The sequence below is a fragment of the Taeniopygia guttata genome, chromosome 2, assembly GCF_048771995.1.
Source record: "Taeniopygia guttata chromosome 2, bTaeGut7.mat, whole genome shotgun sequence".
NCBI lineage: Eukaryota > Metazoa > Chordata > Aves > Passeriformes > Estrildidae > Taeniopygia > Taeniopygia guttata.
The window spans coordinates 109,210,001-109,236,590 of NC_133026.1; the positions used below are offsets into that span (position 1 = coordinate 109,210,001).

Sequence of the window (26,590 nt, forward strand, 5' to 3'; positions counted from 1 at the left end):
CAGCCCAACATTTTTGAACTGATAGGAGCTTGCATACTTAATGTTGTGCATCGTTTTTCAGTTACTTCAACTGAAAACTAAAAATGTAATTTTGTTAACTTAAGGCCATATAGGTACAGGTGCTTATTTCACCCTAAGAAAACAAAGCAGCACATATTCTTAAGACATTCTAAAACAAATATAATCAAATGCTTATTACCATAGCTTGAAATTTGTTATTATGAGGGAAAAGAATACATAAGGAAAAATGTGAAAAGAATTCTAGGACTGGAAACTACATCTTAACAAAATGTAATGTCCTGTGTCTGAAATTTTGCATGTAATTTTTTAGTTCCCAAGCCCACACACCGCATGTTTCAGACTTGCACTCAACTTTAGATTACATGAGAGCAAATTCTGGGAAATTTTGCCTGAATTCCCACATCCACCATAGAAAATATAGATAGGAGTTTCTTCCAAATTAGAAGAGCATCCTTAGCAGAAACCCAAAGTATTATCAAAATATTATGAATGACAAAACTATAATCAAAACTGGTTTGCAGTCTTAGAAAGAGCCTTTGCCTTTGTAGAAAAAATAGTTAATAATTGTTTTTAAAAATTAGACCATTACAGTAGTTCTCACTTATGCTGGTTAAAATTTTATTATTATATTAAAAATTTTATTATTATATTATTAGTTAAAACTTTATTATTATGCATATGGCTTGTTTTTCAAGGGAGAAAAATAAAGCTATCCCTTAAAATTTCTATTAACCTTCCCCTTTTACATCCCTTAGAGATTTGCTCAGAGTATATTACTCTCATGGCACCCAACCTCTAGCTATGCATATTTCTCAGAAGTCAAGGTATGTGACTTCCCTGTGAGCCAATAAAATCAGTGGGATGGTTATTTGGATAATTCTGCTGGCACTTCCCACAGGACAGCATGTAAGTTGATATGCAAAGACTACCCAGGAGGGTGGAGTAAGATTCAGACCTCTATCTTGAAACATGGGAGTCCCACAGACCCCTGTAACACATTGTTGGAAGCCAGTGAGTCAATTAATTACAGACAATTTTATAGCCAGAAAATTTGTTACCTGTAATCTGCAATAACATGGAATAGTCTAAAGAAAGCAATGGATCTCTACCTTTTTGAAAAAAATCCTTTATTGTCATATAACTGTAAATGTAATTCTTGTGTTTACATGGAAATGCTGTAACAAAGTTTTCAGTAACGTTAATATTGATTAGCAGTATTTTTTGAAAGTAAGAGAGGAAAACTACACTAAAAGTATTAGTGTAGCAAGACTTAAGAAATGACTAGAAGAAAAGATAACCTAAAAGATGAATAGTAAATTATAAAAGAGACCTGGTGGATTTTACTGAATACTACGATAATAAACAGCCCCCTGGATCTAAATCAGTTTTCCCCTTCTTAATTCAGCTTTCAGAAGTATATTATCATATTTCTATAACAAACCCTTCTGAAATATGCCATTTTGTAGATTATTTCATTAGTAATACTCTCAATATCTGGTGAAACAACATATCATGACTAGCTGTTAGAACCAGACATGGATTTTCTGCTATATCATTCCCCAGAATGGTTTTCTGTTAAAAAGAAAATATTTATGGGAATACTCTGATTTGATTTAAAATGAAAAAAGATTTAAGTTCAGACAAAAATTTTCTGATCAAACATTTGCAGATTCAACTGCAGTTTTTTTTAATAATAAATGATAAAAGCTTATTTTATTATCTTTAAAGTTTAAAGTAAATTTTTTAGAGTATATTCGTCTTTTTAAAGTTTTCTGCATTGTGAAAGGAGATGATGTTCCATTAGATGAATTTCCATATGTCCTTTTATATAGCTGAGAAATTCTCATTTAATTTTTGAAGAAACATTGCTGAGCTTGCTGCAATTCTAAGATACAATGCTAAAGAAATATCAATTTATTACTGTCTTATTTTCCAGTATCATGCAACAGTCAAATATGACACAGAAAATTTGGAAAAATTCTTGGGAAATAAGAGGGTTTTTAACAGAATACTATTGTTAATTAACAAAGTTAGGAAGCTAGGATATTGCTATGATTTCAAAGCAAAAAGGAAGTCAGTGCATTGTATATTTGTTAAATCTTTGAAATTTGTTTATATTATTGATATTTGTTTGAAATATGTTGATATTTAATATGTTTATGAAAATATAAGTCTGTTTCTGCCTCAATTTAAAAAAATTCAAAAATACATTATTATGTGCCCAATAGGAAATACTAATGAGGACAAATGTTAACGTTTCAAAAGAGTTTTGGTCATTCAAATCATCTTGCTCAATCTCCAAAAACCACAGTAATCGCTTTTACAGTTCCTTTAATTGAAAGTACAATAATCACATTAGCAGCAGAAAATAAGCACAGGCAGGCTTGTTTCAAGGTTAAGAAAACAAGGCACAACATAATCATTCTGAACATGATCCAACTCTCATTACGAATTGTTATGTCAAAGAATTCTTATCTGTGTGTTTAATACAGCACATATCAGCACTGAACCAAATGGCAATATGATAGTTTGGGGACTGCACTGTCTCTGTAGAACAGGAGGTAATGAGATGCTGTGAGAGCACTTACAGAGAACACAGTGATAAAATAGGCCTGTAAGGTATAACTTCCTCATTATACACCAAGATTGCACCACATTCATTAGCCTGACTGCTAGTAAATCAAAAGTCACACCTTGTATTTACCTGTGCCATTTGTTACCTTCACGTGTCACTGTTTTATCACTCAGCAATCCCTTCTCCTGTGGGCAGACAGGGTCTAGAAGGGTCTGCAAATCAGGAACTCAGTGTTCCAGCCAAATCACACATGATGTGTGCTCCTGCAAGAACCAGACACACAGATGCTTCAGCTTCACATCCTTGTCAGTCCTGATCAAAAACAGATTATTTCCATCCCTTAGTGCACCACAAGAGTCACCTCACAACTTCTCATTTGCTGTCTGTATCTGAAGACCCTAGTTTCTTATGAAGATTTTCCCCCTGTCAGGACCATTCTTCAACTCTTTCCCTTCATGATGCCAACAACAAACATCCCTAGTTTTGTCACCAAGTATCTCACCTAATTTAGGGTCACTTTGTCTCATGACAAAAGATTGTTTTATTTCCTTTAGTTCTTTAACAGTTCCATCTATTGTCCAGGAGAGAATTCTTGCTTGAATAAAGACGTAACTTTCTATCTCTTTCCTGTCAAGCAAATTCCAACCTTCTTTCATGGCAAAAAGTCTTTCCATCTTTTTGTTCTTGCTTACTAGCTTTTACTCACCCTCACAAAACCTGCAAGTGACCACAAAAAGGACATTTTATTGGACGTTTTCATAGACCTCAGACTGGGATTTTCGATCTCACCGGTCTTTCCATTTATTACATCATCATTCTCTTATGCATAAGGTGTAATGGCTCATACCTGTCCATCTTAAAAGTGAGATAATGAGAATAACTTGTAATTCTGACCTCCAAACTGCACTGCTCTATTTGTACTGTCATATACATCTGCACTTCTCCTTAAGCAGAAGGAGCTTATAACCTAACTTTACATTTTCAGTTTAGAGTTTGTTTTCCTGCTTAAATCTCTCCCTTAATCAACCAAAGCATCTGACAGTGCTTTTTTGCAAACTAAAAGATACAACTTACTTTGAGTTCCTCGAGGTTTTGTTTTCACCTTAGCTACTTAAGTACATACAGCATTATCATATATATGTACAGCCTATATAGGGAACATCCACTTTTAGTTTCTGTAGTTCAAGATACTTGGAACAAGTATTCTACTGTTTTCAACTATCAAGACAGGCAGTTCTCATTCAGTACAATATGTCACTAGAATTTCTAGAAACCGCAGATGAACTCTTGAACTGCTTCCTTTAATCTATACTCCAAAAGTTGAGGTGTTGCTTTATTATATCTTTCTATCCTTGGGCAGAAATTCTTCATATGTTTTTCATTCCTTCTTTAACCTTCCTCATATTCTGCCATCTTATCTTGGATATTATTAAATAACATCTGAACATTTTGCTGCTAAAACATCATACAACCTAATTATTTTCTTTGAAAGAGAAAAAAAATCAATGAAAATAATCAAAATATTCTGCTGTACTGTTTTTTAGTCTTTGTTTAAAAAATTAATTTTATATTTCATGATCGATAAAAGTGTTTTCTCACTGCTAATGATACCCTAAAAAAAAAAAAAAAAAAGGAAGGTATATGATAGAGCTTATAGAGCTTATCTGGAATATTCAGACCACCTAAAGACCCTTCCAAGCAATCCTTATCCAATGAGTATTGAGATACATAACTTCCACAGTTTTGAAAACCAGCTTCCATTTTAAAGAACAGAATGGACTGACTCACCATGTTAAAATATCTGCTTAAATAATAATATTCTGAGACACAAAATTAGCCCATGGACAATGCTATATCAAGTAACCATATTTTTATTATTTATTGGGACTGGAAGTCAGAGCTTCACTTCATTTGTGCAGTATTTTGGTTTTGTCTCTGTCCATACCTAGTATATTTGCTTTAATCTGTACAGATTAAATACGTAAAGTTAAGCAATTTTCAGATGTCTTCACCTGGTACTGATATGCTGTTCTCTTAGGGTCTGTATTTCTATTACTCATAGACAGAATCATGTAAAGAAAAAAAAAAGGCAAAAGAGCTTTTCTAACTGATTTTCTGCAAGACAAACTAAACTAAAGCCTAGAAGTTAATGTAACTGTTGGCTGCATAATAAAGACTGCATCACAATGTGCAGACAAAAAAAGGAAACTTAGGAGACAAGTTTAAACCTATCTTTTTCTAATGTTAAGGCATGATGATGTAAACTCAATGTCAATATTAAAAATAAAATAAAATATGTTTTTAACTTTAAAACAAATGAACAGTCAGAGAAAAGGGAAGAATCTGTCAAGTAACGATGAAGCTGACCGCTCAGGAGCCATTTACACCGTCAAGAAAGGAACAGCTGGGACCAATAATAAGCTGCTATCCTTCTTAGTGATTAGCTAATACTTGACAGAACAGATGTATTTAGGAGTTTTGGAACCTAGTTCTAAATTCTGGAGGTCACAAGTCTCACTGAAACTCTTCAGAAAAACAAACCGCGTTGCAGAAAATTAAAGCATCGAAGCCTCTGAATCTAAAGAGGGGCTTGGGGAACTATCAGAAGTTACTTGGAGTTCTTTTCACCAAAACACCCTTCCAGCCTTCCTAATCTCCAGTATACCCCCATATCTTGTTTCCTGCTTTATCTCCTTTCCTGATGGAGGTGTAGGCACACCATACAACAACTGATGTGTGGGTCAGTGCAAGCAGATGCTCCTAACACAAACCTTGAATTCACAGGAACTGCTCATCTTCCTTCTAATTTAATTGGCACCAAACTTCACTGAGATAAAGACAATTGAATGAATACACTTTGTCTTAATTCTTAACTTCAGATATGAAGACGATTTTGTCTTTCTAAAATGCAAGAACAATTTTTCAGAAATTATGAGTTTCTAGATGGGATACCTGTACTATACAATTTCCTTTGGGTAGCATGTTAGGCTATATTTTGCGGTAGAGTTCAGTTCAGTCGTAAATTTTATTGTGGAAAAGCATTTATTTCAAACAACAGTTGTTTTGAAACCATTGTGTCAGTGTTTCTATTTCACTCTGGTGGCTATTATTTGGTTATTTTATTGCATTAATAGTAATTAATAATAAGTCAAGGAGCTTTTATTCAGAGAAAGATGCTAGGAAGTACCCACTAAGGGACAACACTGATCACTGAAAGCAGAAGTAGGGACTAATTTATTTCAAATTTCTCTACCAGTTCAGGATGCCAAAAAAATGGAAATAAAAGACAAGAGTAAATGTAAAAACAAGTATTCCATTATTCCCAGATTTTCTAAAAAGTCAGATAGGTTTTATGAAAAGAAGAATGGTCTGTTCAAATAAGTAAGAATATTTGATATTGAGCTATATGAATAACACAAAATGTAACAGGGAATAACTACTAGAGTAGATCGTGTTAACATAAGTTGATGAAATGCCATGTTATATCTATAACTGAAAATATTAATAGAAGAATAATAAAAGATTAGTCTGAAAGAATTTTTTTTTCTGAATGGTGTCATCATTAATCTTCACTAATGAAAAACAGTAAGCAAAGAAAAAGCACCAGCAACACCAAACTCTTCTTCTCCTTCCCCCCTTATGCACGGAGTCTGCTCTGTCAATTGGAAGGCAGAGCCATGCTGCCAGTTCCCAGCATGTCACAAGATGGAGAAATTCCTGTGTGCTGTGCCTTCTGCATTCAGAGAATGACAAAAAATAAGACTAGCCATTGGGATGTACAAGGTGGAAGTTAGAAGTGGGGGCTGGGGAATTCTTTGACTGTAGACTTCTTCCTGTTAGGTGGGATTTCTAAAAATAGGCTCTTGAGAAAAATGCAGGTTTTCTTTATTATTTATTTCAAGTGTAGAAGTTGTAGAATTTGCAAGAAAATTTCTCGTTGAAAGAGAGATGAATTTGTTTACTACGTTGAAGCAAGGAATTGCTGGAATGAACTTTCAGTTCCACTTTATGTTGACATTATCCATTTCTTCTCTGAGTCTGAATGTAACATGTCACTGATATGAAACCACTGACTACTGGCTAAAAAAATGTGAAAAATGAGGAGCTTTTTTCAGTCCTGGAAAGATGCCTTCATTTCTTAAAGTTCTCTAAGTTCCACTGCATATTGGGTCCCTCTGAATCATTTTGTTTGAACCAAGGGCAGGGAAAAAACATATCCTCTCTCACATATTAATCTAAAAAATGTACAGAGATTTCTTTTTCCCCCACATCAAGATATTTATGGAATAATTTCTCAAAGATCTCTCAACATCAATAGCGCATAAATTGAAGGACATAATAGAAAGAGAGCTGTAGTATAATGATGTAAGAATGACTATTTCACGATTTAGTCATCCTGTACAATTCAACAATCTGAGCTGCTTTCTTTTGACATTGCACAGCAGGTTCACCTTTATCCTTGAAGAGTAAGCCTGCTGTGCAATCAGCATATACAGCCCTCCAAGGCTTGCATGGCCTAGAAGGCAGCCTGCATTACCCATTGGATAGAGCCCTTCGAGACTATTTTCAGCAATCATCAGTCACAGTAAGTTCAGGTCCACATTTCTTAAACCAAAGAAAATACAAAGTGCACTGAATCTTCCATTAGTTAAGGATGCAACTGACCATGAATATTATCAGAATTCTGAAAGCAATTTCGATGACCAAAATTCAGTTTGGTAGGACAGACCATTTCTTATTAATAACTTCAACAGATATGTTTAAATTACAAGCAGTGATCACACAAAAATACTCTAAAATTACGGATGAAAATACATATTTTCTAGAAATAATACTAATAAAATAACCATCTTTCACAATAAAGTAAAATGACTAATTTACTTTTATCAATGTCATTCATTTTCCTTTAAAATTCATATAATAGATATGTCTTACCTCAAATCAACGAAGACTTTTCTGTATTGTCTATCTGCATTTGCTTCATGTTCCATAACTAATTTAGTTCTTTTCATTGTTCTTTACATTCATTTAGATTTTCCATAGTGTGACAGTTTTCAGCAATTTAACTAGGAATTTGAAAAATAACCAACCAACCAACCAACACCATCACCAGCAACAAAAACCCATACCATGTAAATTAGGTAAGGCTAGATTTCCAAGTACTGTATTTTAAGCACATGCATATATGTGCAAAAATTATTAAAATTATATATCCAAAGAAAGGGAAATTTTTTCAGAGAAGGGACTTAAAGCACTCAGTGCAACTGGCAAAATTGCATTTCTGTAAAAGAACAGCTTCGCTGATCTAGTTAAGGTTCTACAGCTTGTTGCACCATTCTTGTAGTATATATGCACAGATTTTATTGTGACACTTGTCTTTTTGCAATTGCCTATGTTGTATATGAATTTATGCGTATTTGTAGGCCACTATCTTCAAAAAATACATACCCATTTTACTTTTGTCCCTATATATAAAATTTTTGTAAATTAAACCCTGGCTTGCACATCAAAATCTCTTCTAATGACAGCAAAAAGTAACAACAATTGCATGTGATACAAGTGTGGGACTATTTATTTCAGCAAGTGCAGAGTCAGTATCTAGCTTTCAATGCTAGACTATTCAAGTACTTACAAAATATAATACTGTTTTAAGCCAATACCTAAACCACTTGTCTTTCAGGAAAAATCAGTATTTTATTGCCATTCCCCAGAGCATTTTTCATTTAGTTGCCTTAATAGAGAGTTGTCTTCTTTCAGATGTCAAGTTTTCATAACATTTTTGTCTGTACTCCACGGACAGTGGAGGATTAAAGCACAGAGAATGACTCCTTTTTTCAGCTGCAACTTGAAGTGATGCTGATATTAAGCTGCTGAAAACCTTTAAATTATAAAGTGTTTTCACTAAACTTCCTGCTCCGCGGAAGAGAGGTTAAATTGCACTGTCTTTCTTGTACCAAATGTGACAGATGGTCACAGGACCCAAAAAATGTGAGCATTCACAGCACAAGCAAACTCTTACTTTTAAGAGCAAGGGTATCTGGTAAACAAAGCTGCAGCTTCTCCACAATGAACAAGGTAAACATAAAGCACTGTAGCAGTTCAGCAGTAATAAACAGGTGGGAGTCTTCTATTTGGGTGATACTTGCAAAGTGGTCTTGCTGCATTAGATTTTGTAACCCAAACTAATGGGCTGTAAGCAGATATGTAAATGGGTTAAATTAAGAGGGAGGAAAATACCTTTTGATTACCCTTATATATATACATATATACACATATAAGTCAAGTGCACACATGAATAAGACCAAATTTCAAGACCTTATCAGTAGGCAAAGAATGCTTCATGGTATTTTAGGATCAGTATTTTTAAAATTTATTCTTTAGACATTGTCCCATTTTTTTTGAGCATCATGCAGAGTCTAGGAATATTTTTCCTATGAAAGGACTTCTTATGAAAGGTATACCTAAAAGGTAGCTACAAAAAAAAGGCAAGGAATCAAAACTTCTGTAACACATTGGCACAGATATATGATATTGTGCAAGGATGTCAGAGTTTTTAGACCTTCAAACTTTGTAAATGTGTAGTGTCTGTATAGGATTAGATGAAAAGGTCATGTTTCTTGTAGAAACAGAGAATCATGGAAAAGAAAATGAAGGTATAATAATTGATGTAAATTCCTACATAACTGAACTGCCAACAGGGAATCTCAAACTCCCAAGGAAAAGTTTTAGGCTTGGTACCAGCGTGGTGCAAGATGATACCCTGTCATATACAGGATTTCTGTATGATCTGTCCTGGCCTTAAACTTTGCAAACTTGAGACAATTAATACATCCTGTCCAGGTATAAACATGCACACAAACATGCCATGCCATGTTTTGTACCAAAGACTCAGGTTCATGTTTGAGCTCTGCTGGAACAAAACTGTCAATGAAAAAGAATTTAGCATCTTTGACTTCTTGTGCTTTTCTCAGGACATTTTAACCAAGGCAAGCAAAACCTTAAAATGTTGGCTTCTGAGCATATGGAGTGCCAACCACTGAGTCAGTGCAACCTGGTACCCATTACTGAAGAGAAAGAATTCACCCTGAGCTTTTAGAATAAACAAACAAGTATGGTGAGATACCCTACAGTCTGCAATCCAAGTATCAATTGACTGAATATCTGCATTTAATGGCTTCCTGTAGTGGAGTCCCATTGAGGTGTGGTTTGATTTAGTCAGTTGGTTTTATTAATGTTAGTTAGCCTTTATGCTCCCTCATTTGTCCCCTCACAATTGGTTTGATCCAAGTTGTTTACCCCAAAAGTTCCCGCCACTTGGCTCCCCAGTTATCTGTCAATCTTCTCACCTTTCCCTGTTTTCTCTTTATTTGGTTCCATCAATCCCCTCTGCCCGAGGTCCTGGCAAGTAGCCGCTGCAGAGTCCACTCTTCAGCCTAAGCTGAATGAGCCCCTTGGCACTTGGTCATTCAGCTGTTGAATACATGAACAATATTCTTCGTTCTTACTAGTTGCTGAACAAGACCACTTGTGTTTTATGAGGTAGAATTCATATGCTGTTAACAAGGTATTTAGGTTTTTGACATTTAAACGTCAGCTGACCAAACTAAGTCACTCACATACCGTACTCAATGGTATGATGCAGTAGCCTCTTCATTGTGATTCAACTTGACCTAAAATAGGCAAACTCTGAAGCACTGGGTGAATTGCTTGGTCAGTTGAAAGCTGGGGTCTCTATATTACACTCGTAAGGAAAATCCTATAAAATCATCATCATCATGTAAGCTACACACTGGCTTTAACAAGACAATATCTTAATCACAGAAGACCAATAATATCTCTGAATACAACTTCAAAAAACTTTTCTGAAAAACCAAAAAGCGTGATTAGAGGACTCATATAATCCTGCACAATTAGTGGTACGAGTTATTGTTAAAATAGAACAGCCCCTTTTATAAAACTTTAATTTCTACAATCAAGGAACTGTATGAGGCTCTAAAAATGCAATGCTGCTACTAGTTCAGAGGCCTACAAATCTCATAAAACAGGCTTTGTACATTGCTTTATTCCACTAAGCAGTCCTGTTTTCCTCTAGAACACAAACTCAAATATTACTCAAGTAAATAATGGATGCAGTTATTTAGAGTTACTAGGAGTGGCAGCATTAAAAACAACAATTAAAAAAAAGTATAGGAAATTAATGCCCTGAAAAACATTGTAGAATTACTGATTATCTGCATGCCGACTCATCAGTCATTTCCACCTGTTCTAAGATCTTTGGTAAACCTGCAGTTTGATAGAGCATCACCTTTAACAGAGAGGGATATATAAACTTTCTTTTTCCCTGTCAAATATAGAAACCTCTGTGAATCAATGAATTTCCCCATGCTTAATTTAAGATTCTGTGATCTATAAGAAATCTTGGAATTTTTCCATAGAAATTGCAGGATTCCTAAAAGCTACTCTGAACAACATGAAAGATTTTATTGTTTTACATATATATGTACATGATTCTTCTTTGATGCTGTAATACAAAACAAGTTTATACAAGATGGAAATAAAAGAGTAATAAAAATTAACAGAATCTTAGGGGGAAAAAAGCTTGTTTCTTCTAATAACATGTTTACACAAAGCACAAGGTTCAGTAAGGAAATTCAGTAATTCACTTTTGTGGATTATAATTTAGTAAGTGATACAGCAGATACGAGCCATCATTTACAAGAAGATGCCATCTGCTGAGCAAACATGCAATCAGCAGGCACTTCCTATTACATTGGAATCTTTTTTGTCCTTTATTGATTTTCTCCCTTGCATTTCTAAAGCCCCTCCAGCAATCTGAGCCAGTGCAGCAAATGAAGAAAGCAAAGGACTTCTCAATGACCCCAATATCAATTCTGCTTGGTGTTTCATGCTGTCTCAAGGCTATGGACCTCATAGGTTAGTTTAAAAGAGACAGAATATAGTACATAAAGTGTGTGTGTATGTATATCGTTCCAAGGCAATTCAGTAGAAATGACAGCCTAACCTTTGAGATTAAACATACTTCAAAAAAGCATTACATTAAACATACTTCAATGCAAACATTAAATTATTCACTCCTACACCATTTAATTGTTTGATAATACTTCTCTTTGTTTCTTCCACAGAAACAGTTGGCTTCCACTCCTTATCTACCTCATGTACACTCTGATCCAAATAGGAGACCTTCTGAAAAATTTATGCATAAATAGATGTGTTAGCATTTAAAAGTTATCATCCTACATCTATAGATGTCAGAAAAAAGCATTAGTCATTATATACTTCCACAGTTACCATTTCTAAGTTTATTTTGGTTTTCCCTTCCATACTTATTTTCACATCATGTAGGTTTATATACTATATGTTTTGAATGATAAAGTCCATTTTAAAATAGAAAATACCTCTGCTGCATCATAAAAGTCAATTTTTTTTCATCTTGCAGAAAAACAAATTAAATAAAGTTCTGAAGTCAAAATATACATTTGAAATAGCTTCCATGGAGCAAAATAGAAATTTATTATTTGTTATCACTACCTCATGCAAAATACAGCTAACAAGAGAAAGAAGGGGAAAAATAATATATTACAATATCTCATTTTTCTCTTTTTCATTAATCCACTCTATTATTAATTGGCATCTCAAGAAAAATGGTTCTTGTCTATTGTATAATTTCATTTGCATCATTAACACAAGCACCAAATATTAAATGGAAGAAACTATGATTAATACATGTAGAAAGGAAAATTTTGCATTACTAAATATGCTTAAATGAATTGCATAATATTTATACTATTCAAAGTTTAAAATTCCATGGAGAAGATATAAAAAATATTAAAATAGGTATTCATATTTCCATTCTGAAAAGCTTTATACAATGAGAAAGTTCTCCCTGGAAATTACCACTATCTTTTTGGATATCATTTGCATACAAATCTGCCTGTGCAAACTCTTTCTCCAAGCTTTTAACACAGAATCAAATACACAGGTGTAGACCATGATGTATAACTCACACCACACCTCTCTAGGTTTCCACAAAACTAATGATGTGATCTTTGTCACATTGTTTCTACTTAGTTTTAGTTGGGGAAGGGCTAACAACATTAGTCACTGCCATTAATGCCTTGTTTTGAAAATACTATTAGGTATTAGAAGAATCTTCTTTTTTTTTTTAATTTTTCAATTTGACTTATTAAGTCTGCATTAAAAATAAACTACGACATCATTCATTATCTGAACTCAAACCATTCAACATCCTCCCTCTCTCATCCAAAAGTGGGGAAGTATTGCTGCATGACAATTATTCCAAGACCCCTTCAAATACAGTAACACTAAAAAGCTGAAGATGATATTCCATGACAAGCTGTGTATTAGCAGCTGGATAACAGAACTACGAACTACAGACTGATTCTGCAACAAAACACCCTTCCTGTTGATACAGCAGAAATTGTTGTCTCTGAGCTTTGAGGAAAAATAAAAAATACTGTCTCTAAACTCCATAGGCTAAATAGACGCTGATACTTCAATGTTCTCTAACAAGTACATGTCTTACAGAAAACTCCTGGTCTTAATTAATAGCTAGTTTTTCTACTCTGTTTCACTTATGACATAAAACTGAAAACAAATTAAGTTTTTCCCATATTTCCTGTTGCTTACAGAGCCAATTCACAAAATAAGAAAAGGAACAAGCACCTGCCTAAGAAAAAGACATTCCAAAAGTCTAAAGTCAGAGTCTGAAGTGTTGAGGTTTTTAACAATGACAAAAAAAAAAATGCTAGTGACTGCTCTGGACTCTACTACTTTTACTTCATGGCTGTCTTGAAATATATCTTTATTTCTAAATCAGCTACTTGTCTCTCAGGCTCTTCAGTTCTCTTACTATCTTCATAGATTCACAGAATGTTAACGGACCTTAAGGATCACCTAGTCCCAACCTACTATAGTAAATATATCCTTTTCCACTTTTAAACCGTAGTCTAGAAACATAGTTATGCTTACTGTGAGTCTTTCAAGCAGGAAATGCAGCATAATTTAATAATATAGAATGGCACAATATTAGGTAAAGTTACAGATGTGACAATCTGGTTAGCAGATAGAATGGACAAGCTTCTCAGAAAATCACTAACACTTCCAGGTCTCTGCCACATTAGAAGATCCCCTTTGGCTGTCTCAGAATAGAGTCTTATTTAAACTACTCTGCACTCTTACCATCACTAGTAAATGATAGCTTTGTACTTTCCACAGCCTTTGACATCATCACTAAATTTTTTTCTAATAGGAAGAAAAAGCCTCTTGACAGCAAGGATATGAATGTTGTCTAACACAGAGAAATAAGGCTTTGGAAGAAAAGTTGGAGAAAAAGGCTTAGTTAAAACAGATCTTAAAACCACCCTGAAAGAAGTACAACTCATATCTCAAGGGCTCTTTATCATGACAAAACATGAACTACAATTAAAAAAAAAAAAGCCCAGAAAAACCATACTGTGAACAAAATTTACTTCCTATTAAGAAAGTGTTTTTTTTTCTGTCTGGAAAAGGAAAAGAATGGGCTGAAAATGCTACTAAGGATCCAGTGAAGACAAAGGAGATTTCTAGTTTCAATGAGTAATCAAAAAGAGTAAGTATTGAATAAAAAAAGGAGGAAGATGTTTGTAATCAAACTTATCGTGCTGTACTGGTAAGGCCTAGAAATGTTCCCTTCAGCCTTCTCTATAGCAAAGCCTGAGAATCAGAGGGAAGTTGTGCATCAATCACAAATACATGTGACAGAGATCTTGTGCATCACCCAGCTTAGAAAAGGAACAATCAACACTTTCTGCTAATGTCTTGGACAAAGAGGAATTTCAGGATCTCTCTAAGGCCTTATCTTTTTATAAATGGGGCACATAGATATCAGATTCTAGTCTGAGTTCTTGAACAGTTCAAAGTCAAAGAATGGAAGAGAACAAGTTTTGTAACAAAAGCAAATGAAGATTGTCACTGTTTAGAAGAAAATATAAAAGGTTCAGACTTTTCTCTCCAAAAAGGGAGGAATAAAAATCTCAGAAGGACTTCTGGTCATCACAGTAAATCCAGCATTCTGTTCTAAAGAAAATTAGCCTTTGACAGCTCTCAGAGTAAATCTCTCCTATGTGAGACCACAGCAAAAGGACCCAATCGGGGTTCTGACTCAAGGACTTATAGTAAAAGACTGAAATGCCTCCCTCCAGTATTGTCTTGTTCTTCTGATCCCATAAGATGTTGGAATCCATCAGAACACTCACAGCATGGCTGTATTCATTTCAGAAATGAGCAGGAAGGAACAATGGAGCCAAAAAAAATCTTTATTACATAATGTTAAGTGTGGGAGAACTAACAGTAAATATATTTCTTCCCAGAGGTATTATAGGTCTCCTTTATAGGAAGAAAGAGCCGATGAATCTCAATGCCACTCACTAACTGTAAGAAGGCTCTCGCAATATCTCACACACTGTGTGCTAATAATGCACCAGAGGAGATCTTTTCCAGTCATTAGGAGTGTGGATGAGAATAAAGTATTTCATTTTACTGTTTATTTGGTATCAAGTTTTATATAAGAAAAGCCACGTTTTACATTGTGCAAGGGTTCTATATGCAGCCAGTGCCAACTTAAGGTCTGAACAGCCACTGTCACTGCATCCTCCTCATCTTCCCCATAGGAGATGCACAAAAATAACCACTGAAAATCTGTTGCCTGCCTACAGCTTGTTACTGAGCAGTCACCACTGAAAAAGCAGTCAGTTCAGCAGCTGCTGATTTTTCCAGGTTTGTTGGCTTTGTGTGGTAAGCTCCTGACAACAATGGGGCTACAGAATCACCGAATCACAGAATGAACTGAGAATATATGAGAACAACAGTTCTGTAAATATCGAGGTCAATGGAAAAGGAGGTGGAGACAGTACTCCAGGCGATGGAGCAGAAATTCCTCTACAGCCCATGGAGGTTCATGTTGGAGAACCTCACATTGGAGCAGTTGGATGCTTGAACCTGTGGGAATCCTGCACTGGAACAGACTGCATGAAGGACCTGTGGAACTGTGGAGAAAGGAGCCCACAACTGACCAGGTTTGCTGGCAGGACTCTATTCTGTGGAGAACCCATTCTGAAGCACTCTGCTCCTGAAAGACTGCGCCCTGTGGAAAGGACCCACCCTGGAACAGTTTGTGAAGAGTTGAAGCCCATGGTAAGGGCCCATCCAGGACAATTTCATGGATGACTGTCTCATTGTCTCCTGTGGAATATTGTCTACACTGGAACAGGGGAAGAATGTGAGGAGTCCTCCCACTGAGGAGGAAGTAGCATCAGAGACAACATGTGATGAACTGACCACAGTTTATCTCCCATTCCCCATCCCCTTGTGTCACTCTGGGGAAGGAGGTAGAGAATATCATAAGTCAATCAATCATATACCTGAAAGAAGGAAGGGATGGGGAGGTGTTTTTAAGATTTATTTTACTTCTCCATGTCCTCTTAGGGATTATGTTGTTAATAAATTCAGCTGATATCTCCTTGTTCAGTCTGTTTCACCTGTGATGGTGTTCAGTGAGTGATCTCTCCCAGCCCTTATCTCAACTCATGAACCCATTGCTATATTTTCTCTCCCTGTCCATCTGAGAAGGGAAATGAGCAGCTTGGTGGGCACTTGACATGCAGCCAGGGTCAACATACTACACTTGCAAAAACAGCTTAATGAACAACAAAATCTAAAAAGTAGCACTGTAGTCAAATTTAAAAAAAAATAAAAGAGGTTTTATAAAAAATTTGCTTATTAAAAACTTTATGGTCCAACATCTAAAAATAAAATACTTGCAAGCCAATGAGAGAATACTTACAGATACCATATTGGAGGCTCAAAGGACATGCGAGCCAAGTATTGACAGACTTTTTGGAAATATAAAAAAAAAACAACTATGTCACTAACAGAAGGGGAACTATTAGTACTAAGACAAAAGGTTGAAAATATGTCTAAAAGAGAAAAACAGAAAAGACCCTGAACTTTACTTATTTAAATATAAAAACACAATCAGGCAAGGTAAACAAGAATATTTGGAAAAACCTGCAAGAGACATAAACCAAGTACTCTCTCAAACCCATCTCTTCCAGGAAGTCTGCTAGAGACAAAGTAAGGCAAACAGATGATCAAAGGGACTTAGAGACACTTACCATGAACACTCAGAAAACTAAGCATGATAGGAGGGAAAAAAGAACCCAAATTTCAAGACAGATAAAATCTGTAAAGTCCTAGGGAACAATCTCATATTATTTCATTATTATTGAATAATTCGTTAATTACTGAATTACTATTAAAAAAAAAAAATTGCTTCCAAATGGAAAACTGGATGCACAGGAGAGGAATCAGCATGACCAGGCAGCAGTGCCTCAAAATTAATCAATTTTCTGAAGATGCAATAAGAATGTGAGAAGGGATATACGGGTGATAGAGTCTGCGGATGTTAGACAGCAAATAAGCAGAGGCTTTATCTGAAACACCTCTGAAATCCTAATTTCTAAGATTAGTAACTAACAATCTTTAAATACTTAAAACATAAGATTCCCCTGATTGTATGGCGGAACATTCATTTGTGTAAATATTTCAGCACACAGCACTGGCCTCCAAACTGACCTTGTGCCGAGCACCACCCTCTGGGCTTGGCCATTCAGCTAATTTTCAATTCACCTTACTGTCTGTTCATCTAGCCCTCAGATCCATAGCTTGTCTATAAGGACCTTAATGGGAGACAGTGTAACTCCAGCCAGATAATATCCACTGTTCTCCTCTTGTCTACCAGGCCAGTCATTTCTCTTTGATAACTGGTCCAGCATGACGTTTCTTTGGTGAATCCATGTGCACTACTCATGATGACTTTCTTGCCTTTGTGAAACGTGCCTGGAAAATGTTTTGTGGGATTAACTGCTCCATCATTTTCTGTGGATTGAGGCAAGTCTGACTAGCCTGTAGATCGCTGATTTCTCCTTCTTGCCTTTCTTGAACACAGGGGTGACATTTTCCTTCCTCCAGCCCAGAAGAACTTCTCCCAGTCATAATCTTCCTCAGCACTTCTGGGTGCATCCCATCAAGGCCCAGGGAGTTATGAATGTCCAGTTTGACTAAGTACTGCCTGATCTGATTCCCTTCCACAAAGAGTATGTATTCCTTTCTCCAGCCCTTCCCCTTGATCTCTGGGACCCACGATTCCTGAAGGCTGGCTGTTGCAGAACAGACTGGAGAAAAGAAGGAATTCAGTACTACAGCATTTTCCTGTGCCATCAGCTTCCCTGCCCCAAGCAGCAATGGGCTTACATTTTCTGTAGTCCTCCTTTTGTGATGTCTGCACTTACAGAAATCCTTCTTGTTGTCTTTGATATCTCTTGCCTGATTCAATTCCATTTTGGCTTTAACTTTTCCAGCTGCATCTCTGCATGCTCATACAATGCTGCTGTATTTCTCCTAGGCTGCCTGTCCCTGATTCCACTTTCTATATTCCCCCTCCTATATTCTTTCTTTTTGCATCTGAGTTTTGCCTGGAGCTCCTTGTTCATCCATGCAAGCCTCCTGGCATTTTTGCCTGACTTCCTACTCATTGGAATGGACGACTCTTGTGTTTGAAGGAGATGATATTTGAATACTAAACAGCTTTTTTTGGCCCCTCTTCCCAAATATAATATAAAACTATCAATTTTGGATGAGAAGAAAGTGTCAAGGACAGCCCTTTTATCTGAAAGTGTTAAATTGGTCAAAGAGTCTCAGTTCGTCTCTTTTATGATGAATGGCCAAGTATAGCATATTTTATACCAGTGCAGTGGTATGTTAGTTATATGGCTGATAAATTCAAATTACAAGTAATTTACTATTTCCAGAATTCTTAGGTCACATAAAACAATTTATTTGCATAAAAGCAAACTTTTAGTAGAAGTGAACTCCTTAACAAAAACAAACTTTAAAAATCACTCAGTTACACCATTGGATTACACATAAAAAGCCCACATCAACTTAGTTGCCCTGCCAAAAATTCAAGCAACAAAAAGCACAAAATAGGAGCACAAAACACATCACCTATACATATCTTAATGAATTGCACCTAACCTGCAGTATAGACACAGACTGGGAGCTAGGAATTTTCCATGCATCAGCTGGGAATCAAACCCAGGTCACAAGAATGGGAACCTTGCATGATACCACTACAGCACTGGCGCTTCCCTGCAGGCACCCATCATGCAGTGTCATCTCACTCCAATCCCAAGGGCTCTATTAGCAAGAACCTCAGTCATCCTGCCCCAGAGGCAGATCATAATAAGGACTATGCAGGAAAAAGTGTTTTCTACCAGAAAAAAATTACCTGAAGAACATAACACATATCCTAAAATACTGACAAGAGACCACTGGACAATTAAGTACTCCCTTTTCCTAGGGAGGTTTTGAAAGAGCAAACATGGAAAACTCTGAAAAATCTTCTGTTTTTTTCTTAAAATATGTATAAATAGTCGATCTTCTTTCGGTGAAGGCAAAGGCTTCACAGATTCCTTCCAAAATATCTTTGGTTATAAGAAGACTTAAATTTCAAAACAGTAAAACCAAGACAGTAATTTGTCTCAGTAGTGCAGAGTAAGTGGGTCTGTGCTGAAGCTGGAAAGAAATTAAAGGAACCAAAAAATAATTGTTCCATTCTGACTGCCTAGACTTTTCATGAGGAGCAAAATTGTTTTGATGAATACACAGCTACCCATGACTCTGGAAGTCAAAGTGCTTTAGGCATGGATGCAAGAAAAACATAAATATTCCAGGCAGAAAAGCAAGTGGACTGCAGCTGAAAGAAGTTCTTTGGTGCAATGTGTTCCATGGTCCACTTCATGTACAGGTGTTGAAACTTTTATCACAGCTTCTGCAGCTTACTCAGGAACTCTGCCCCATTTGAGAAGCATACTAATAGTTTAATTTCTGAAATTTATTTATTATTAATTAATTAATTAGAATATTTTCCAAAGCTTTCATGCATTTAGCAACACTACATAGCATGAGGACCTGAGATTTTTTGAACAAATATTATCTGTGAGAGATACTCGGTCTTCATGGAAAATGAGTTAATATCAGGTTAAATGCACTGTTTTTCCTCAGCTTCTTTCAGTCAAGATATCTAACATAATATGAAGGAAAGGTAACACAAAGGAAGAAATTAATGGCAGACCAAAGAATTTAAAGGTTTCTGAGCAGAACCAAATATCCTGCCTCTCTCATAGCACTTAATGGCAACTCCCCAGCTATATTTATTTTCAACCTTTGTTTAAAACAAATTTCTTATTCAGTCAAAAACTCCAGAAAAGATAAAAGAAGACTTTCAAATAAAAAGACCTACAAACAATACTTTTCTTTGTCCTTGCACTCAGTAGCACATAGGAGGAATGGACACAACTTCTAATTTTTAGGAGGGATTAGCAATTGCTTTTTTCCTAAAGGTCAAATATGTTAGATGCTAGGTTGGTGGTTTTTAAAGTGAATTTAAGAAAATGTAGGGGTGCAATAAAATAGCATTCCAGAAAGTCCGTGTAAGAGTTAATTTACATTATCATAAGAGAGCAATAAGCAGAAATCTGGGATTGTATCAGAAGAATAATCCTGCTTTTACACTAAAGCAAGATGTAGAATGCATTTCTTCTGAATTGAATACATTTAACCTACATTCATTATTTCCTCTGTCTAGACTAAATGGCAGTCTGAAAAGATATTTCCTTCTCTAAGGATGGTTTCAGATCATCCTTTGAGGATATACATAGAGCTCTTGGAATCCCTCATTACTGGGAACTTTTCATAATTTGCCATTCTCTGGGACTTGAATCTGAACTTTCACATGCACATCTTGAATTCTCAAACGTGTGGAAGGACAATGACCAGGACACACTCACAGCAATATAAATTATATATGAAATAGACAATACTCAAAAGATTTCTCTTGTGAATGTTTTGAGTCTTTCTATGATCTCTGTAACAAAGTTTTAGCATACAACATGGTCTCAGTGCTTCTCAAGTCTGCTTTCTGAGAACTCACCTGTCAATCCTGATTCTCTCTGTCTCTACAAATTCTTACAAGCCTGAGTTTCCTCTTTCAGCTCATCAGTTAATACGTCCAAAACAGGTAAGATCTCTCTCCATTATTTACAGGTACAATAAAAAATTCTGTTGATCAAGAAAGAGATCAATGAAATTGAAAATAATAAATTTGAAACGCTGTCACTAATTTAAAAGTATTCTAATAATCCCAATAAGTAGTTCTATCAACATCAGAACTAATGAAGCCTGCTTTATTACCGCTTTGTGTCCCATCATTGATTTACCTTGGTGTGTTAAGATATGAGCTCTGACTTGGACCATTTATAAGAACTTTGGACATAGCTCCTCCTTTCTTTCATCTTTTTATCCCCTTTTCCCACACCTCTTATATGTCATTTTTAGAATCTACTAAGGAATGTTTTCATGCTGACAAGATGCATTTATTCAATTCTGTTATCAATTTCTATAAAACTTGTAAGAATCTAATTATTTCCAAGAACTCTTTTTTTTTCAGATCTCTTTGTTGAAACCAGACAATAAAATCCAAAGTTTTGTGGGGAATAAAGATGATACCTGTCAGATAAATAGAACCAGCTTACAAGCAGAGTTCAAACAAAGAGGGAGCTAAAAAATGTGAGATTTTTTTCTGCACTAAGAATATTATGTACAGTATTGGTTAAAGTATAGATATTTGGAATCAATAAATTGAAAAGCTACAAAATATATGTGCATATCTTAAAATAATTCACAGAAAAAAAGAGAAAAATATTATTTCAGATTCTACCTTTATAGCCATCACAAATGAAAAAAAAAACACACCAAAAACATGGCAAAAGCTTTTACCAAAATGTTTTGGGGATTTCTTTCAAGTAAAATTAAAAAAGTCATCTGATAAATGTCAGCCTGAAACAATTCAAAATTGTTGAAATTTGATTTTATAGACAGACTTACAATAAAACAAAGGTTCATTTTGTAGGCATGTTTTAAATGCAAAAAAAAAAGGTTTTCTTTCTATATTTGAATTGCATTTAGGCATTACCTATTTCTTATTTTTTTGCACAAATTCTCTATTTTTCCCCCTCATGTTCTTAAGTTTTACATTTCAAACTCTCCAGTGCTTCATTAATATTTAGGATCCTTTGATTTATGGCCAGTAGATTGCTTTTCTTGATGGATTTCTAATGAACATTAAATCATTAAGACCCCTTAACATAAGCTGAAATTATTTCAGGCCAACACAGAAGACACAAGTATGCAAGTATGTTTAATTCATTTACATGGAAAAAAAAGAATTTTTTATATAAGAATACTGATTCTTCCACAGTTTTTATCTTTTAAGAAGCAACATGTGGTAATTGTATACTCTCATCTCCTTGGGCTGCTATTTTGTTATTGAAATATTCTATATAAAATATATCTTGTAAAGTAAGCAATACAAATTTCTCATGTTTCTTTGTGATAATAAAGAATATTTTTTAAAAATTAAAAGGAAGATTATTAAAGAGCAATTTGGGATATTTTATGCTATTGTGTATGTTTGTGCATTGCCCTTGGAGGATATCCTAGCAGAATCTTTAGGCTTCACAGTCTCAGTGAGAGCACAATCACTGCTTGCTAATTTACACATGACATATGTGGTATTACTGAGCAGAATACCCCAAGTTTTTCTCAGCCTTAAGATTTTCCTTAATATCTTTCTTCATTCAATTCATAGAGTCACAGAGTGGTTTGGGTTGGGAGAAACCTTAAAGATCATCTGGTTCCAACGCCCTTGGCCACAGAAATAAGATCAGGTGGTTTCTACTAGATCAGGTGACTCAGGGTCCCATCCAGCCCTTGAACACTCTCATGGATGGAGAATCCATAATTTCTCTGCTGAAATCAATGATGGATCAATCACTAGGGCTTAAGGAAAAATGAGGATGTTAGTGGAGCAGCCATCAAGAGGACAAGGAAATAATTTAAAGTGGTTTTAGATGAAGAAAGGCATAACTGTTCACATGAAGCCTAATAAACTTTGTTGCCTTCCTTCTCCTTCCTCTGCAAAAGTTGAACAACACCGCATCCTGTACAATTCATATAGTGATGAGAGTCCAGCTAGAATATGACCAGGCAACAAACATGTTGTTTGGTCCAGCAGTATCAAGGTTGATAATAAAAGTCTTAGAGAATAATACATGTGAGAAAATCAGGACTGAATCAGCATGCAGGTACTGTAAATGGCATATAATTTCCTACTGGTGTCTCAAGCATCTGATGAAGAACAAATTTACATAAGAACCTTTTTTACTATGTCCCAGCAGCTAAGGAGGGACTTGTTCTCTTGACCAGAATGTCACAGTTCTGCTGTACTTGTCTAGGGTTCTGGCAATTGTCTGTGGATGGCTGTACCTTCTTACATAAGTAGGGGACTGAAAGTCCTAACCTGAATGATTATAGATTGTAATGCATGATCTGAGAAAAAATTGCAATGAAGCACCTTTACTAACCTAGAAAGAGGAGATTAAAAACCAAAATTGTTAAGCCTCCCAATATGTAAAATACTCTGAGAAATATAATGCCCCAGATATGAAAATGTTCAAAGTCAGGCTGGATGGAGCTTTGGAGACCTGGACTAGTGGGAGGTGTCCCCGTCCTCAGCAAGGGGCTGGAGCTAGATGATCTTTAAGATCCCTTCCAATTCAAACCATTCTGTGATTCTAAATATAGTTCAGGTGAATTGTGAGAAAGACAAAGAGTTTGCTATATCTACAGGGAAAAAAAAAAAAAAGCCCTACTGATTAAGTATGAGCTAAATGTCCTAGTTTTTAAATTGCTAGTACATAGGAAAAACATTATTCAGAAATGTTTTTCACTCTTTCAATGCTTTTAGAGCAAAGACTTTGACAGGAGTTACTTGAAATAATGTCACACTGTGCAGATAATTAATGAAGACAAAATAATAAAAGAATAATAGTTAAGTATGAAATTTTATTAGAAGGGTTTCTTCTAATCTTTGAGAAACAAAGCCTATGTAGACACAGAAAATAGTTTTAATCCATACAGATACCTTTTGTAATGTAAATCCGAGTAGCATGATAAAAAGAAAACTCAGAGTTGTCCTTACAGTGTCAAAAGTTGTAAAACTCCTAACAGATCACATATAACATTTAAAATCAGCATGAATTAACACAAGAAAAAAGAGCTAAGAAAAACAATGCTGAAAAACATTAGTTCATATCACTTATTCTGTCTTCAGACTTATTGGTGCATGTGATAATTGTCATGTTCTAATTTGGGTCAATTCAAACCCCAGTGAAGAAACTAAAAACAATCCCAATATTTTCCTAATTTCCAAAATAATTTAATTACCTCCAAAATATTTCTATGTTGATCAGAATAATAACTTTGAGCTTTGTGAATATCCACTGTTATTTATAAAGACATATTCAGTTTGTTGATTTAGCCATGTTTTTGAAGGAAATTTGCAATAACAAATCAGCTTTTTGCTAAACTTAATTTGGTTCACCTTTATGTGGTCACCTAATGGAGCAGTTCCATGCTGCACCTTATCTCTGTTGTGCATGTCTGTCTTTGTATTGTCTTGGTCTTAATAATCAGGTGGCACCTGCTGAAGTATACCTGGTCATCAATCCCAGATGGAAATATATGCAGAAATAAAAATTAAAATTTTAAAAAAAGCTTATTAATAAGTATTAGCTCTATTTGAATATAGCTGTGTTCTCAATATCTGTTGGTAGCAATTGCTAGCACCACTAATAGAAAAAAAAATGTAATACACGGCTAAAAAAAAAAAAAGGCAAGAACATGCACATTCATGGTTGTAATATGACTATATCTTTGCTTTTTCAGGGAGGGTGCTTTGGGGTTTTTTGTTTTGTTTTTTTTTTTAATGTTAAATTCTGGGCATGCTTGGTACATTCAGCTTCTCAGAAATCCTCTATATTGTATATTCTGGATTCCACTTCATCCTTAGCAGGACCTATTTATCAAGATGGGCAACCCACAATCGTACTGAGCATGTACAAGAGAATGAATTTCATATTTATTTGCACTTGTGTATATATACACACATATATATACACACACATACATGTAAAAAAAACCAACCAGATTCTTTTGTGAGCATCTACATTTTCTAGGCATTTTCTACTGGTTCAACAGGAGCTGTCAATTAACTGAAAACTCACAGTCAGGCTCTGGGAGAAACTCCAGTTCAGATTTTAGGTTACAAAGTGCAAGATTTTAAAATTAATCATAGCAAACATGGTAGAAAAAGTGAAAGCATGTAAATAAAATAGATCACCATTATGCATGATGTAAAAGTTTATCATATGCCATCTCAGCTTAAAAAAATCTGCTAACTTCAGAGGACAATTATGCTGTCCCACTACCTGCACACATTATTCCTGATGATTTAAGAAGATAAGAAATACTAGGCAGATATGTGCCCAGAAATGAAAAATATGCAGGTTACTTACAGAATTGTAAAATGGTTATGATATTTTTAATAATTAAAGCAGAAAAATAATACAAAAACAAAATAATGAACAAGAGGTCTCTACTGAATCTATCACCTCTCATTTTAAAATCCATATTTATATTTTTACTCTTACAGAGGATCTTAACTCTTAAACATACAAAATACTTAGGCATTCATGTACTTTCCAATAACAGATACTCATTTACTTGCTTGTTTATAAATATTCAAGACTCACTTTGCTGTTCCAACATTTTACATCTTCCTGGATTTCTGCTTTTTGCTTCAATAACTCCTCAAGGTGTTTTTCATCCTTTATAATCTTCTCTTCTGTTTCTTTTAACTTCATACAGTGTTCGGTCCAAATAAATTCAGAATGCTTTAACTCATTCCTAATAGAAATACACACAAAATTAATCCATCAATTTGGAAATACTCCAAAGTAGTCCCTCTCCATAAAGGAAAATTTAAAGCAGATCTGAAATAGTAAAGATTTATTTTGATTCTCTACTACATTCCTTGAACAGGTAAGCATGAGATAACTTCAAAATATCCGCCCTGGGAGGTTCATGCAGTTTCAGCCAGAAATGCTCATGCTACCAGTTCACTCTCACTTGAAGCCTGCCAACATTACGACTTCTAATTGGACCTCTGAGCAGGCATTGCAGTAGTTAAAGTAAGGCTTTTTTTCATACCTAACATGTTAGCTAAACAAAAAAAGGAGTCAACACTCTGCTAGTGGCTGAATCTAGTTCAGATCCATCCTCACTTAACCAACCCACTGCGCTGTAATTTTGTGGACAAATGTCATTTGTGAATTAAATTTTTCACTGACATCAATTGTTCATGCTAAGAGGAAATTGAAGGCAAGGTCAAAGGAGGGGTTAAGGACTTTACTTTCACTCTGAATAGCAGATTTAAGAGCATTATAGAAAGGAAAACTTGCCACAATTACAGAACAAGATACTAATAACTACAACAATTGTCAGGGAAACACTCCCATGAGACATGGTTATAGACCTCATTATAGGCTCCAAAAATGCCTTTTTTTTTTTTTTTTTTTTTTTTTTTTACATTTGTGAATAGATTTGACAAAAAGGCGAAAGAAATAGAGGTATATCAGGTAAAAATTTTAAAATGGCTGCTGGCATTTGTCCATTATTTTTATTATTGTTTCAACAGGCAGAAAAAAGTTTCCTCCATGCTGCCAAGAGAACTGTTTTGGTCAATACCACATTCCAAAGTGTATCTTATATTGTAAAATAAATCCACCACTGCAGAACTAAGACCAACAGTACTTGAGTTTTGGAGACAACTCTTGAAGTAAAACCCAAAACCACCCCTGCAATAAGAAAAGAGGAAACAATCATAAAGTTGCTTCATTGCTAATTCAAGAGCCTTTTCTGCAAGATCGTTTAAGAGACATTTTTCATTTAATTGCT

The 26,590-nt window shown here is 35.1% G+C and overlaps 1 non-coding gene across 4 annotated transcripts in view; it reads right to left on the minus strand.

Annotated features, from left to right (window-relative positions):
• Nucleotides 1–2,608: 2,608 nt before the first annotated feature.
• The window catches only part of LOC116807766 (uncharacterized), a 74,273-nt gene continuing 50,291 nt past the window's right edge, over nucleotides 2,609–26,590 (minus strand). For 3 of the 4 annotated variants that reach the window (XR_012054122.1, XR_005979657.2, XR_012054120.1), the window contains one exon: nucleotides 21,120–25,540. This is a non-coding gene — a transcript (uncharacterized protein). Of the gene's footprint in view, nucleotides 2,860–20,666; nucleotides 20,795–21,119; nucleotides 25,541–26,590 lie in introns of those variants that run through there. The other variant, XR_012054121.1, reaches the window with a different exon arrangement.